This window comes from Bufo gargarizans, chromosome 5 (genome assembly GCF_014858855.1).
Source record: "Bufo gargarizans isolate SCDJY-AF-19 chromosome 5, ASM1485885v1, whole genome shotgun sequence".
Lineage (NCBI taxonomy): Eukaryota > Metazoa > Chordata > Amphibia > Anura > Bufonidae > Bufo > Bufo gargarizans.
Window position 1 is genome coordinate 311,870,948 of NC_058084.1, and position 15,603 is coordinate 311,886,550.

Consider the following 15,603-nt stretch of genomic DNA (forward strand, 5'->3'; position numbering starts at 1 on the left):
TGCCAGTGTTTAGCTGAGCTGGTGTGAGGTCATCTCTATAAGGGCTCGTTCAGACGACTGTTGGTGTCCCGTTCCCGCATTGCCGACCGCATTTGCGGATCCGCAATACATGGGCACCGTTCTGTTGTCATTCCGCATCACGGATGCGGACCCATTCATTTCGGATGCGGTCCCAGTGTTACATCCCCTAGATGCAGGACATATGAAGCACAGAGATTATTACTACCAAAATGCATAACTTTACATTTGTCCACATTGAACCTCATTTGCCAAGTTGATGCCCAATCACTCAGAGTGTTCAAGTCAGCTTGTAGTTTGTAGACATCTTCCATAGACTGTACAGTTCTACACAGCTTAGTGTCATCTGCAAAAATAGAAATGGTGCTATTAATCCCCTACTCAATATCATTAATAAATAAATTAAATAATAGAGGGCCTAGCACTGATCCTTGGGGTACACCATTTCTGAATAGGAATCATTGACCACAACTCTCTGGACACCAGTTTTCAATCCAATTACAAACTATACTTTCCAAGCCTATAGACTTTCCTTTACTTTTTAAACGTCTATGAGGGACAGTATCAAAAGCCATAGCAAAATCCAGAAACACTACATCCACAGCCGCCCCTCTGTCCAGGCTGCTACTCACCTCCTCATAAAAACAAATCAGGTTAGTCTGACAACTTCTGTCCTTGGTAAACCCATGCTGGTTATCACTTATAATATTATTTACAGTCACATACTCCTGTATACAGTCCCTTAAGATTCCTTGAAACATGTTTCCCACAACAGAAGTTAAACTAACTGGTCTATAATTACCTGTGGAGAACCTTGATCTTTTTTTGAATATGGGCACCACATTTGCCTTGCGCCAATCACTTGGCACTGTGCCAGTACCTAGAGAATCTTTTAAAATTATAAACAGGGGCACATCAATGACTGAACAGAACTCTTTAAGCACTCTTGGGTGTAATCCACCTGCACCCGTAGCCTTGTTCACATTTACCCTATTTAACTTGTCTTGGACCATATCTACAGTTAGCCAAGTGAGAATATTACTGGATGTACTAACAGCCCCAGCACCACAGATATCAGCTCCTTTCTCTTCCTTTGTATATAGAGAGCTAAAAACCCTATTTAGTAACTCTGCCTTTTCCTTATCTTCAGTGACTACCCCCCCCCCCTACTGTAATTTAGTGGACTTACCTGCTCAGACCTAGGATTTGTAATATTTATATATTTAAATAATTTTGGGGGATTTGTTTTGCTCTCCTTTGCCACCTGCTGGCCGTTTTGTATTTTTGCTAATTTTATCTTCTTTTTACAGATTTTATTAAGTCCTTTGTAATCTTCAAACACTCCAACTGACTTCTGGTTCTTGTGCCCTGGCTTACGTTTACTGACAATTCTCATGTTTCCCTATTGACCATTGCATTGTGTCACAGTATTTACTTTGGGGTTTTGCCCAACTACTGCCAGTGTGCCCAGCCGCCCTGCTATTTGACATCTGGGAAGGGCTCTGAAAACGTCCCCCTTCCTGCTGGAGGCGGGTGAAGCGTACCCCGGCCCTCAAGGGAGTTCAGAGTGTGACGGCTTGCGCAAAGTGTGTCTGGTACGCTGCGTTTGCTGGCCGTCAGATTGGCTTTATCGTTACATTAACATTACACTTTTATGTCAAAACAGCAGACACCACAACACAACTGACTGATCCCATTATAAGTAAATGGGGTCCATTGGGCACAGTTGGGGTCCATTGTGTGACAGATCTGCCTTTGCATTATGGTTTCGGTTTAGTATGAAACCATGGTGCAGATGTGAACAGAGCCTTAGTGCCTGGATGCAGAAGTCTATGATGCTGCATTACAGTAGATGTCTGCACATTGTGCTGTTGGCAGAAAAGGGAAGCCACTGTGTGAGTGGCTTAAAGTAAAGAAAAAAATGACCTTTTTTCCTGGCTAAGTCTAGTTCATGTGTCTGTGGAGTTCTGTAGTAATTATAAAGTTTTTATATGCTCTTGGAAAGCCACTTTAATTTGAAGGAAATAGGGACAACAATTAAAGGAAATCTCCAATTAAGGAAAGGGGAAATAGTTGCGAAATTATCTGGCCAATTTATTATCCTCGCAGGCATTTTTAGAGGCCTTCTCGAAAGGTCTAATACGTGCCTTTTATAGATTCTTCATCCAAACATGAACCTCATGAAATCTGTTGTGTATACAAAAAGAAATCTCTTCTGCCCTTCTTTACCAGAAAAGACCAATGTAAAGTATTTCTAGCATATCCCATTGCTAACAACAAATTGGTTCCACCTTTTTATTACCCACCAGTGCTATTTGACCACTTTTCACCTAAATAGACAGAGTGCCATCCTCCTAGTACCCTCCTAGATGCTCCTTAAAATGGTTGTCTCACTTCAGCATATGGCATTTATCATGTAGACTATTTTAATGCAATGCATTTACCAATGTATTGTGAATGTCCATATTGCCTCCTTTGCTGGTTTGATTCATTTTTCCATCACATCATACACTACTCATTTCCAGGGGTTACAGAAACCAAATGCAAATGCAGCAATCCCCTGAGGAGCAAGAGCAGAGGATGGTAGTTTGGGCACATGTTGGAGATGCAATAGCCAGCAAATTGTGTTAAGAGAATCAGAATCAGCCCAGATGAAACTTAACAGGAGTTTCTCTTTACTGTATGTAGGATTGAAGTTGTGGTACATCAAGCAATAGTTTGTATACAATGCAAGGGTTTCCCAGAGGTCTCCCAGCATTAGCTAAGCATATGAATACTGCATTGGCTCTCAGATTACTCTGGCTAAAATATCTGCTATAGGGATCTATTTTGCATAGAGTGTCTTAACTTGTTATCCCTCTGCAGTAGCAAGGTCTGGCTCACCTTATACTGGGTCACCTTGCTGTCTCTGTCTCTCTTTCTGTAGCCATGCAAATTCTCCTCCTTTAGTTCTTTCTTACTTGCATCTCGTGGAGGTGACAGAGGCATTATATAACAAACCAAACATTGCAGATATCTCCAGGCTACTGTACATATACAAGATGGCCGGGACAGGAGCTGCTGTGCATGCATGCCTTTTTACTATACTCTGCAAGCATGCGCGATTGCAGGGTGGTTGCAGGTCCTGGAAATGAGCAGTTTATAATGTGATGGAAAAATGAATCAAGCCAGCAAAGGAGGCAATATAGACATTCACAGTACATTAGTAAGTTCGGCATTAATGAGGTGAGACAACTCTTTTAAGAACAAGACAAGTTTTGTTCCATGGCATATGAACTGATCTAAGCCTTCTAGAATTTTGTTTAAATGGGTTGTGTGGGAATACACAATTTCTAAAAGGTACCGGCAGCCTGCCTCTCCTACTGAAAGGATCGAACTTACCTGCTTTTCACTTCCCCAGTCCTCCACATTGGTGATTAACTGGATCAGTTGACCATGTCCATGCTGGGGAGGAAGAAAACAAACCCCGGAACAGAAGATGGAGACGCAGAAGCCAGCCTAGGACTGGAGAGGTTGGGAGCAGTAAAGCATGATCCTTTTAATAGGAGAGGTATGGTGCCGACACCTGCTAGAAATTATGTATTCCTGGGCAACCTCTCTAAGCTTGTTTTTTTGGAATTTCAAGAGTCCCAAATTCAATTAAATCAGAAATATGGTTTCTTTAGAGAAAAAATATGACCCTACCACAATGGGGCTTTTCTCCAGGCTGGGTAAGCTAACGCAGTAGGGTAGATTTATCACAAAGGGGTTTATCACAAACTGGGGTACAGGGCTTCATATATTCCCCCAAAGAGAAAAGCCAACAATTAACATGAGAGATTAGTGGTCCAGTGTCACAAAGTTGAAAGAAGTAGTGTGAGCTGTGGATGGCCTCATATGGTAATGGAACTCCTCACCATGTTCCCACCAACTGGATATGATACATCATGTGACCTAACTCAATTAAAATATATGGGATTTATACATTACTAATCAACGTGTAAGCTCAGCTATTATGAAATATTATAAATAATCATAATCATTTAAATTGGTTGTTCACCCCTGGCGAACTTTTCTCTCAGAGCTATTTAGCAAAGAAGAATGGGCATACATTTCAGCCTCTAGATGTGCAAAGCTGGTAGAGATATACCCCAAAAGACTTGCAGCTGTAAGGTGGTCCTACAAAGTATTGACTCAGGGAGGCTGAATACAAATGCATGCCACAGTTTTCAGATTTATATTTATTATTTTATTTTCACTTTATACATACTTGCTACTTTGTGTTGGTCTATTATCCATAAAATCCCAATAAAATACGTTTAAGTTTGTGAGTTAAACATAAAAAAAATGTGGAAAAGTTCAAGGGGTATGAATACTTTTACAAGGCACCGTTCACTGATAACACCTGCCCTGTGTACAACTGAAGTCAGAAAGAGGAGAGATATAAATGTATAAATTGTAGGTTTTACCAAATCTTTTTCACCAAAACTATATATCAAGCTGCTCAGCTCCTCCTGCTCTATAAGATGCCGTCTTCATAATGCACTGCATTTTGTGGTGACAGGCCCTCTTTAAAAGTATTTTCCTAGATATAACATTGACTGATTGCATATCTTTAGCATAGGGCATAAATGTGTGGCCAGTTGTCCTGGTATCTCAGCAGAAGGAACAGGCAGTGGCCCCTTTGCTGCAGTAACAGACTGAAAGAGGAGGGCAGCCCAGGCACATACTGTACATGGTTTCCTCTGTGTGTACTTTCAGTTTGGATTTTATCTATTTCTTCTATTATTTGGTCTATCCTTAATATCTATCTATCTATCTATCTATCCTGATTGACCACCATTGCTTTTAAGAAAGCATTTACACTGAGCCTTAACTGTCTTGTGCTCAGGACTTACCTTTACAGATCCAAAGCACAACAAAATAAACTTGTTATATGGTCATATATAGTAAGTGAATGTCATCCAAGTCAGGGTATTAACAGGTAAATATGGAGCTGCCAGGCCATGCGTATTTTTCCCACGGGCCTGACTCTTGAAATCATGGAATATGACATAGACCACCCGGCTCTGTGCCGTTCCTAATGAAAGGGATTATACATATTCTCTAAAGAAGCCGGAGTTTTATGACCAAAATTCCAAACTGTTTGTGTATTCGTACAAATTTTGTTTATAAAATGTAATTGTTGAAATATGACAGGAAAACTGGATACAGATGAGGAAAACCAAATTTGTCTGGATTGCTCTGATGACTCTCTTTGATAAGAGAAGGGGATAATGGTACAGCTAAGAACATGTTCACAATGTCGTTTCTCTTGGTTTCTTTGTCATATATATTTTTTAGTAATAAAATATAAAATTATTTTCTTTAAAGAACTGGATGTCAATGAATTTATTTTTTCTGCATGGGCATTTAATGTTTTTGGGTTTCATAAACTTGCCGAATCAGAAAGCTGTTGGAAGGACTGCTAAAAAAAAAAAAAATTAAATCTGTTAAAAAAAAAAATGCAATAATGTGAACCCAGCCTGACACATAAAACGCAGAGCAAAGCTAAAGAAATAATGCTTTTATTTTATAACAATATACAACCACATGCAGGTCATTTTTTAACAGATAAAAGGCATTTTTTTCTGAAATCTGCTTCCTTTCATGTGTTTTTTCCTGAACTTCCTCTAGCAAATGCCGCTACTATGATATATCCATACAGCATTATATGGGCTGTGATAGCATTTTTCCCCATTTCGATATATGCAATCTTATTTCCTATTTTGCAGTGTGCATACTTCTCACCCACTAAAGGGCATCTCTCTTGTATTTAATTTAAGTTTCATTGCCAAGAATTAAGAATATAGAAGACAAACACTGACCCACATTTGCTATTGTGGCTGTGCCCAGATTCTTGCATAAATTGCACCAAACTTTGGTGCATTTTTGGTGCAATTTGTCGCATCTCATTTTAGACTTATTTATGGAGCAAGTAAGTCACCAAGGTTTCGCTGGAAAGGGGTGTGGCTTCCTGATAAACGGGGAATGCTTGAAATGCAACATTTTGCTCCAAAAATCTACATCACAGAGCAAGCTATGGGTCCATTCACACGTCCCATTCACTTTCAATGGGGCTGGAACGGATGGGGATCCGCATTTCCGGTATCCGCATCCGCATTTCTGTGATCTGTATTTTCGTAATCTGCAATTCCGTTCCCGAAAAAAATTGAACATGTCCTATTCTTGTCCTTATTCAATTACGGACCAGAAAAGGCACTTTCTATTATAGTGTCAGCGATGTACGGTCCGCAAATTGCGGATTGCACATTGCCGGTGTCCGTGTTTTGCGGATCCGCAAAACACTTACAGACGTGTGAACAGACCCTAACCAATAGGTGGTATAAAGACTAGGCAGTGAAAAGGCATACCAGATTTATCATCCAGCATTAGCCACTGTGAAAATTCCACTGCGCTGGATCTTTAGACTGCCTGACTAAGGCTTTGTTCACATATCTATTTTTCCCTGACGTGTGATGTCCGCATTTTCTGCAGGCAGCACACGTACCCATTGATTTAAATGTGTCTGTTTACATTACAGTATTTTTTTTACTGACCATGGGTCAGTAAAAAAATCACCGGGATATGCACTACTTTGATCCGTCATGCGGACCAAGCACGCCCATTGAAGTCTATGGGTCCATGCTGACTAATAGGAGATTCTTTGGAAATTAATTTTTAGCTGATAAACATCAGTGAATTACGGATGACACGGATGGTAAAAACGGACACACGGATCCTTCCTGGACATCTTCACGGATTATACACGTACGTTGAAATGTGAACGAGGCCTAAGGGTGAAATGTATCAATATGTGAGTTTTTGAACACTTTTTTTAGTCTGCTTTTTAAAGGCATTTTTGGGATATTTACAAAATATCACACACCGTTTGTTACATTTGTTGGAAACATTTTTTTGTCTAATGTTATTAATTATAATGGGACCGGAGTACACCTGCAACGTTTTTTTTTTTAAATCGCAATGATAAATCTGGCAAAACATTTTAACTCTGCCCACAAAAATCTGTTCACTCTTTAGTAAATGTAAACTTCGGGGCATGGCACAAACCACACTAAAATGGCAAAAAAACACTTCATAAATCTACCACAAATGCCTACTCTACCAAGAAAACAGGCAAAGACTCTCCATTTTTCTGGTTCAGCACCTTTGATACATTACTATCAAGTTTTGCATCCGATTAGACATGCTTAGTAAATCTGCCCCAGTCTGTTTGCTATTTTTCCTAATGGTGTAGCTAGTTTAATATGGATGATCAAAAAACATACTGACCTTCTAATGGTAAGGAGATAACTCTGCATATTCTGCCCCAATCTGCATAGCTTTTTAGACTCTATCCTATTACAAGCCTAGACTTAATTTATAAACTGCCCTGTATGCAATGATAATAGCAATATCTATAATGCAATACAAACTAAACAAGCACCTGTTCTGTACAGATGGAGGATGGCTAGTCCAATGGCTAGTCATGTTATCAAGGGGGGTGTTAGAAAATGTTCTAACTACTAATGGTTTCTACTGCTATAGAAACTAAAACTGGGCCAGTCTAATAAATAATTTGAGGAAGAATGCTAAATTTCAAATTCTCCACTGTAAGCCAAAGACAATCGCATTTCCTGCAGTCGCCATTCTGTCAGTACATCGTTGGAAGGGCTAGATTTGAATTTCTCTAGGGCCTTTCTTGATCTGACGGTATCAAGTATTCCATCGCTGGTGTATATGATTTTATTGTAGGCGCCTACAACTTGAGTGAATGATACCGCCATACAATAATACAGCAGGGCACAAGCTTTAATGTAATGTTGGCGCCCCTTTAAGGAATGGGAAGGTGAGCGTTGTAGGATGATCTATTCCATTCTTGCTTTTCCACGATCATTAACAATGTTTGCACATCTGATTATTTTAAGTTTCAGGCTATGAGGAATAAGTGATTATATTCTTATAAATATAAAAGCTCTCACGACAGAGTTATTTCAGTGAAGCAAGTTCATGCGACTATTTAAAGGAGAATTCTGCAGATATAAACAGTATTTCCTGTCAGCACTTCGAGGAACATTGTAATTTCTTTTTCCTTATTCCAATTTTTTTTTCCTTGAAATGTTTTCAGTTACTGCTGAGTACTGGCCAGTGCTCTGTTTATTTCAGCACAATGCATTTGGAATTCACTTCTTCTTCCCTTCTCCAACCACCAGGCATTATTTGCTGGCTTGTGTAAATAGGGGTTCAGTTTCAGCTTTTAGAGGAATATGTCATACTTTTCCATTCCTGTAAGTGCAACTCATCTGATGTCCATGAAAAAAACACGTCTCTGGACCAAAGTATTCATTTTTTTACCTGCCAATATGCTTTAGTTTCCTGTTTTTGGTAATTGCAGATGATAATACTTTGCTGTAACAGAAAGAATACGGTTTAGTTGGGGGGCGCATACTTTATGCACATACAGGTTCATACATAAATGTATAGGTAAGAATCATATGTCATCCCTGCCTCCCCCATGTCCTTAACAGCATAACCTATCCTTAGGGCTTATGCACAAAAAATAAATAAAAAATCTGTGTCCGTTCCTGTATGCGGAACCATTCACTTCAATGTCCACAAAAAAACGAAAATGTCTGTTTCCGTATGTCCGCATTGCCGTCCAGCAAAAAAGATAGAACATGTCCTATTCTTGTCCATTTTGCAGACAATGGCATTGTTATAATGGATTTGTAAATAAAAACGGATGTCACATGAACATCATCCGTATTTTTGGCGGATCCGTGTTTTGCAGACCGCAAAATACATACGGTGGTATGCATGAGCCCTTAGACTGTATTCACATGTACAAATTCTTCTTAAAGGGGTTGTCTCACTTCAACAAATGGCATTTATCATGTAGAGAAAGTTAATACGAGGCACCTACTAATGTATTGTGATTGTCCATATTGCCTCCTTTGCTGGCTTGATTAATTTTTCCGTCTCATTATGCACTGCTCGTTTACAGGGGTTTTGACCATGCTGCAATCCAGCAGTGGTGTTCATGCTTGCCAACTACAGGAGAAGGTGCCAGCCTCTCTGGTGGCTGGGGCCACAGCAGTGTTTTTCCTATAGTGTGCAAGCACGGCCACTGCTGCTGGATTGCAGGGTGGTTGTAACTCCTGTATACAAGTGTATAATGTGAGGAAAAATGAATCCAGCCAGCAAAGGAGGCAATATGGACCATCACAATCAGGGGCCCTCCAGCTGTTGTAAATAAAAAATCTGTGTCCGTTCCTGTATGCGGAACCATTCACTTCAATGTCCACAAAAAAACGAAAATGTCTGTTTCCGTATGTCCGCATTGCCGTCCAGCAAAAAAGATAGAACATGTCCTATTCTTGTCCATTTTGCAGACAATGGCATTGTTATAATGGATTTGTAAATAAAAACGGATGTCACATGAACATCATCCGTATTTTTGGCGGATCCGTGTTTTGCAGACCGCAAAATACATACGGTGGTATGCATGAGCCCTTAGACTGTATTCACATGTACAAATTCTTCTTAAAGGGGTTGTCTCACTTCAACAAATGGCATTTATCATGTAGAGAAAGTTAATACGAGGCACCTACTAATGTATTGTGATTGTCCATATTGCCTCCTTTGCTGGCTTGATTAATTTTTCCGTCTCATTATGCACTGCTCGTTTACAGGGGTTTTGACCATGCTGCAATCCAGCAGTGGTGTTCATGCTTGCCAACTACAGGAGAAGGTGCCAGCCTCTCTGGTGGCTGGGGCCACAGCAGTGTTTTTCCTATAGTGTGCAAGCACGGCCACTGCTGCTGGATTGCAGGGTGGTTGTAACTCCTGTATACAAGTGTATAATGTGAGGAAAAATGAATCCAGCCAGCAAAGGAGGCAATATGGACCATCACAATCAGGGGCGTTGCTAAAGGTTCATGGGCCCTGGTGCAAGAGTTCAGCTTGGGCCCCCCCTTCCATCATTGCTTTGTGGCCAGGGGCAGGGAAGCACATTGCCTTCTTACTGCCTGAGGCAAAAATATAAACTGCACCCCCTACCATGCCAAATTCTTGACCTAACACCTTCCCTCCAGCCAGAGGTGTAACTTGACCAGCATGCACCTTCTATAAAACAGGTGTCTTCTCATGTGGTACAAGGGTCTTTGGGGCCCCTCAGGCTCCTGGGCCCGGTAGCAACTGCTACCTCTGCACCCCCTATAGCTATGCCCCTGATCACAATACATTAGTAAGTGCCTTGAATTAACTTTCTCTACATGATAAATGCCACATTCTGAAGTGAGACAATCCCTTTAACCAAAGTCGAGTGAAGGAATGGTATACAGGAGAGACTTATATGATTAGTCTTTTTATCAGCGAAAAAACTGCTTCAAAATTACATGGGACACTAAAGAAAGTTTTAATAAAGTTTTAGTTAAAGGGGTTGTCCCATTACAACTTATTTCCTATCCACAGGATAGGGGAAATGTGTTTGATTGCTGTTGTCTGACCACTGGGCCCACACCGCTCACGAGGTCAGAGACCCCTGTTCCCCCGTTTGCCATGCATGCGCGCTGCTTCTCTATGCCGGAGATAGCTGACCGCTTGTACTCGTCTATATCTGGCTGTCCTATAGGGCTGACGTGTCTGCCACTCCATTGAAACACAGGAACACAGCCCACGTTTTCATGACCAGCAGGGAACCTGTGACTGGGGGATAAGCTGTTGTAATGGGAATAACCCCTTTAATGAAAATACATATAGGAACATGGAACAAGGCTTCTTTGCTATAGTTCATGGTTAGTAATGGAAATAGAGGGGTAATATTATGTCATTTTACTCATAGCATCTTCTGCACTATTTATGTGAATCTTTATTAATCTACCTAATAATAGTATATTCACCCGTGGGTATATGAAATTGTGGAATCTGATAGATTGCTATGGGCAACTAAGCCAGTTTTCCGTTCCTCCATTGTGCGTTCTCCCTTTTTTCTCTCTGAAACGTTTTCACCCAGGTTTTACACTAAATCTGGCCAATGCCCTGGACCATGGCATTCTGTGAGGGAAAAGCTATAAAACAACAAAACTACGGGGGAAAGGGGATTTATAATGTCATTTGCCCCTGAATTCTGGGAAGAGGGGGAGTAGCAAATTTTGGTATCATTTCTGCTGCAGATTTTTGTGATGCGCCACTCTCAGGGTCGCTATGTTAATTAGGTGTATGGCAGATTTATAAAAAATAAAATAAAATAGCCGCACTCTTACTCCAGTACTGAGGTGGTGTAAGAAATGGGACAACATCTCTAGATAAAAGTGTTCTAGACCAGGGATGCTCAACCTGCAGCCCTCCAGCTGTTGTAAAACTACAAATCCCATCATGCCTGCTGCAGGCTGATAGCTGTAGACTGTCTAAGAATGCTGGGAGTTGTAGTTTTGCAACAGCTGGAGGGCCGCAGGTTGAGCATGCCTGATCTAGACAAAAGATGTACCAAATTTATCAAGTAACGTGAATCATTTGATAACTTAGTGCAGGCTATATCAATGCAGAGCCAAACACAACTGACTTCAAAAAATTCCTCCCGTTGTGTTTTATACAGCATTACCACACCCACTCACATAGCAATAACTATAGGTCCATTAAGTACTACAAAGAAAAGCACCGATATGCTAAGTCATATAAAGATAATCTGCCATCTAGCAGCGGCAGATAGTACCCAAATGAGTGGGTGCTGTATCATACATTTTATTGTTTAGTTTGCCAGAGCTCTTTGCAGCATAGCCCTGCTCCGGCTCACAGAGGGAGTCACATGGGTCTCACAGGTGTGAGACCCCATCTAAGATATCAATTTGCCCTAAAAGTCCAAGATTTTTTTGAGACAGTGATTTTCCTTTTTATTGAAATTAATGGGAAGAGGTTGCATAGTAATAGCATCATAAATATTCAAAAAAAATTCAAACCTCTATTTATGATTAAAGGGGTTGTCCCAAGATTTAAACTTGTCTGTCTAATCTGTGGATATCCGATTACTGGAACCCTCGCTGATCATGAGAAGAGGGGTCCTGTGCACTCCACATGAATGGAGCTTCGGTTGAGCATGCACACTGCTGCTCCATTCATTCTCTATGGGACTGCTGGAGATAGCTGAGTGGTGTACTCCACTACCTCCAGTAATCCCATAAATAATGAATGAAGGGGCAGCATGCATGCTTGACGGCCGCTCCATTTAAATGGAGCCAGTGGTCAGACAGCCACCGAGTAGAAATGTTTCCCTACAGGATAGGGGTTAGGTTTAGATTTTGAGACAACCCATTTAAAGGGGTTTTTCCAACATTCAGAAATTGTCAGATAAGACCCAGGATAGGTTATCAATATTAGATTGGTGGGGATCTGACATCTTGAACCCCTGCCAATCAGCTTTTTAAGGAGGCCATGACCTCCTGACGACTTACCAAGCACAGTGTCTTCCACTGAATAGCAGCTGTGCTTGGTATCGCAGCTCAGCCCCATACGATGAACGTGATGTCACTGGCCTAGAAAAAGGGCCTGCAGCCACTTCAAACAGCTGATTGGGGGGAGGGGGGGTTGTCGGGAGTCAAACCCCACCAATCTGATATTGATGACCTATCCTGAGGATATCAAAATCTCAAAATAAAACTCTAGTAATTTAATAGTGTTAAAAATGACTTATGTATTTTCTGTTATTTTAACACTCAAATGTCAGCTTGACTCTTATTTGTGTGCAGACTTAAATTTATAAAATTGGATTTCGGTCATAAAAGGTACATTTTGTAGTTTTTTATTTGCTGGACTACTCAGCTCATATCTGTTTGCATGTTCCTTCTTAGAAGATGAAGATCTGGAGAGTCAAAAAGAGTAGAATGTTAAACATTGAAGAATATTTATGATTAGTTTGTCTTTTTTTGTTGTATCATGCCGGTTTGTAATTTTGGTGAGATGCCAACTGATGTCAGTTTGGCATCAATGATTTTTAATTAGTTGTGATCAGTTGAAGCGCAAGAAATATAATAAGCAAAGAAATACACATGTAAAGGTTGTTGTCAGTGCGTCAAAAGATGCATTTTATCATCTGTAATATGGCTGCACCCCCCAGACCTCTTGCATTTACACTAAGCTGAATTTCAGTAGATCCCTATAGGGCTCAGTTCAATATTTCTGTGTGGAGCTGTAATACAGATACTAAAATGCAACCACGTTACCACAGTGTGAAAATGCACCCCTTCAATCTCTTCAGCCAGTGATGCCAACCAACCTAACCTTCATATTCTGTGACAAGACAATCTATTTAAACTAATCCTAAATTTAGCTTTATTTATGCTGTATTTTTATTATTATACTTGATTCATATGACATTCTTTGGCAAATAACCCCCAAAGAAACAGTATAATGTCCAAAAAATGTGACATACATTTAGACATCTATATTGATGGCCAAAAACAAGATATACTTTTTTATGCCCACCAAATTTTAACACCGGGTCACGTAGTGCTGAGGTAAGCCAACACAAATCAAAACTCCACAAAAAAAAATAAAAATTGGACTACGGCTCCTCCATATAGAAACATAGAAAATGATTTATTAAATATACATTAGTCAGTAATTGTAACATATAAAATCAGCAGTAAGAAGGCATACTTCAGTGAGGAATAGAACCCTAGAGGGGGGCTGAGGGGTCGGCACACAGGAGTACCCAGGATACCAAGAAGGAGCCACACAGAGAGCCAACTAAGAACACGTAAACCCCGGACATAAAGGTCCAAAGGAAAAGTTGGTAGTGTGGAAATCAAAAAGCAATAATAAATACCCCAAAAGTGCACGTCGATCCCTCAGCCACCTCCTCCCAACGTCGTTTCGCCAGTGAACTGGCTTCTTCCCCTGGGTACTCCTGTGTGCCGACCCCTCTAGGGTTCTATTCCTCACTGAAGTATGCCTTCTTACTGCTGATTTTATATGTTACAATTTCTGTCTAATGTATATTTAATAAATAATTTTCTATGTTTCTATAAGGAGGAGCCGTAGTCCAATTTTTTGGTGGAGCTATACTTTTTTATGGTAAAGTTTTTTTTCTTACATTTGTCTTACATTTCTTTAAAAAAAAATTCTTACGCATCAAAAAAACACATAGAAAATGTATGGCATATGTTTGCATATATCATATCAGATACTTTTTGTGGAGTAAACAATAGCCTACATTATCTATACTGAAAGTAAAAAGTTTTAGACAGGGTTCACATGTACCTGGGGATCTCTTTCAGTTACCCTCCGGTGTACTACAGAAGTGCTACATGGAAACTGACGCCAGAACTGTTCCCATAGATTTCTAGAGGATTGTTCATGGCATCCGATGCACCAGTTTTGAAGCCAGATGTCTCAACTGTCCGGCACTTTAAAGGCTATGTACACCTTTGGGGTCTTTTTTTTATTTTTATTATTGCGTTGTACTTATTTTAAGCTTAAAATAATTTTTTCAATTGTTTTTTACAGAGCTGAGATGCTGTAGTAGCAGCCTGTGGATTTTCAGTCTTTTCCGTCATTTGGGGGAGCTGATGGGCTCCTTATATCTGCCCTCTGATATTATAAACACTCTTTATAGCTCAGTTCTTATCTTACTCATAAGAATGTGGCTTAAATAAGTGTTTATGACCTCTTAGTAGTTTAGAGATAAGGTTTATTAGATAACCTGCACAAAGTGAAAGTAAAAGTTACAGTCACACAGTTAGAAAAACTGTTAACCCTTTGTGACAGAACGGCTCAATATTTTTAATAAAGTTCAATTGAAAATATGATTTTTAGACAAAAATGAGTAAAATGCAATAATAAACAAAAATTGCCTCCTAAGGTGTACATAGCCTTTAAGGCTAAGGATGCCAGACTCGTGATCTAAAGCATGAAGAAGAGTGAAAAAAAAAAAACAGGACCACTCCAACAGCGCTCTCCCCAAAAGGACCTCAGGACTAGGTAAGTATATTTAGGCAATTTCTTTATTGTACAATGTTTTAAGGCTCGAAACGCGTTGCACAATAAAGGAATTGCCTAAATATACTTACCTAGTCCCGAGCACCTTTGGAGTATTCCTGATTTTTCGCTGCAGAGCTGACAAGACACCGCTCACCCTGCGGTATAGAAAATACAGCCTGCTCAGTTATCTGTTGTGTTGAACACAACAGGGAAAGGTAAGCATAAAATCAGCTTTTAGCTATTGCAACACAATAATTGGTTCTGCACATATTTTTGCTTGCAGTATAGACTGGTGAACTCAAGTTCACGTACACATACCATACATCAATTGTGTCCAGCTCCAGCATAAAACAACTCACAGCACTCAATTTATATATGTGTGAAGCCGGTCTTAAAAATGTATGACATAGACAACAATGACATGCTTCACAAATATGCAGTTTTTAATAATTTAATAATATGCAGTTTCTAATAATAATAATAATAATAATAATATTATATATATATATATATATATATATATATATAGTAAGGGAGTGAATGTATGGCATTTAGAGGCATTATAAGGTAATATTTTATAAAGCCACATCC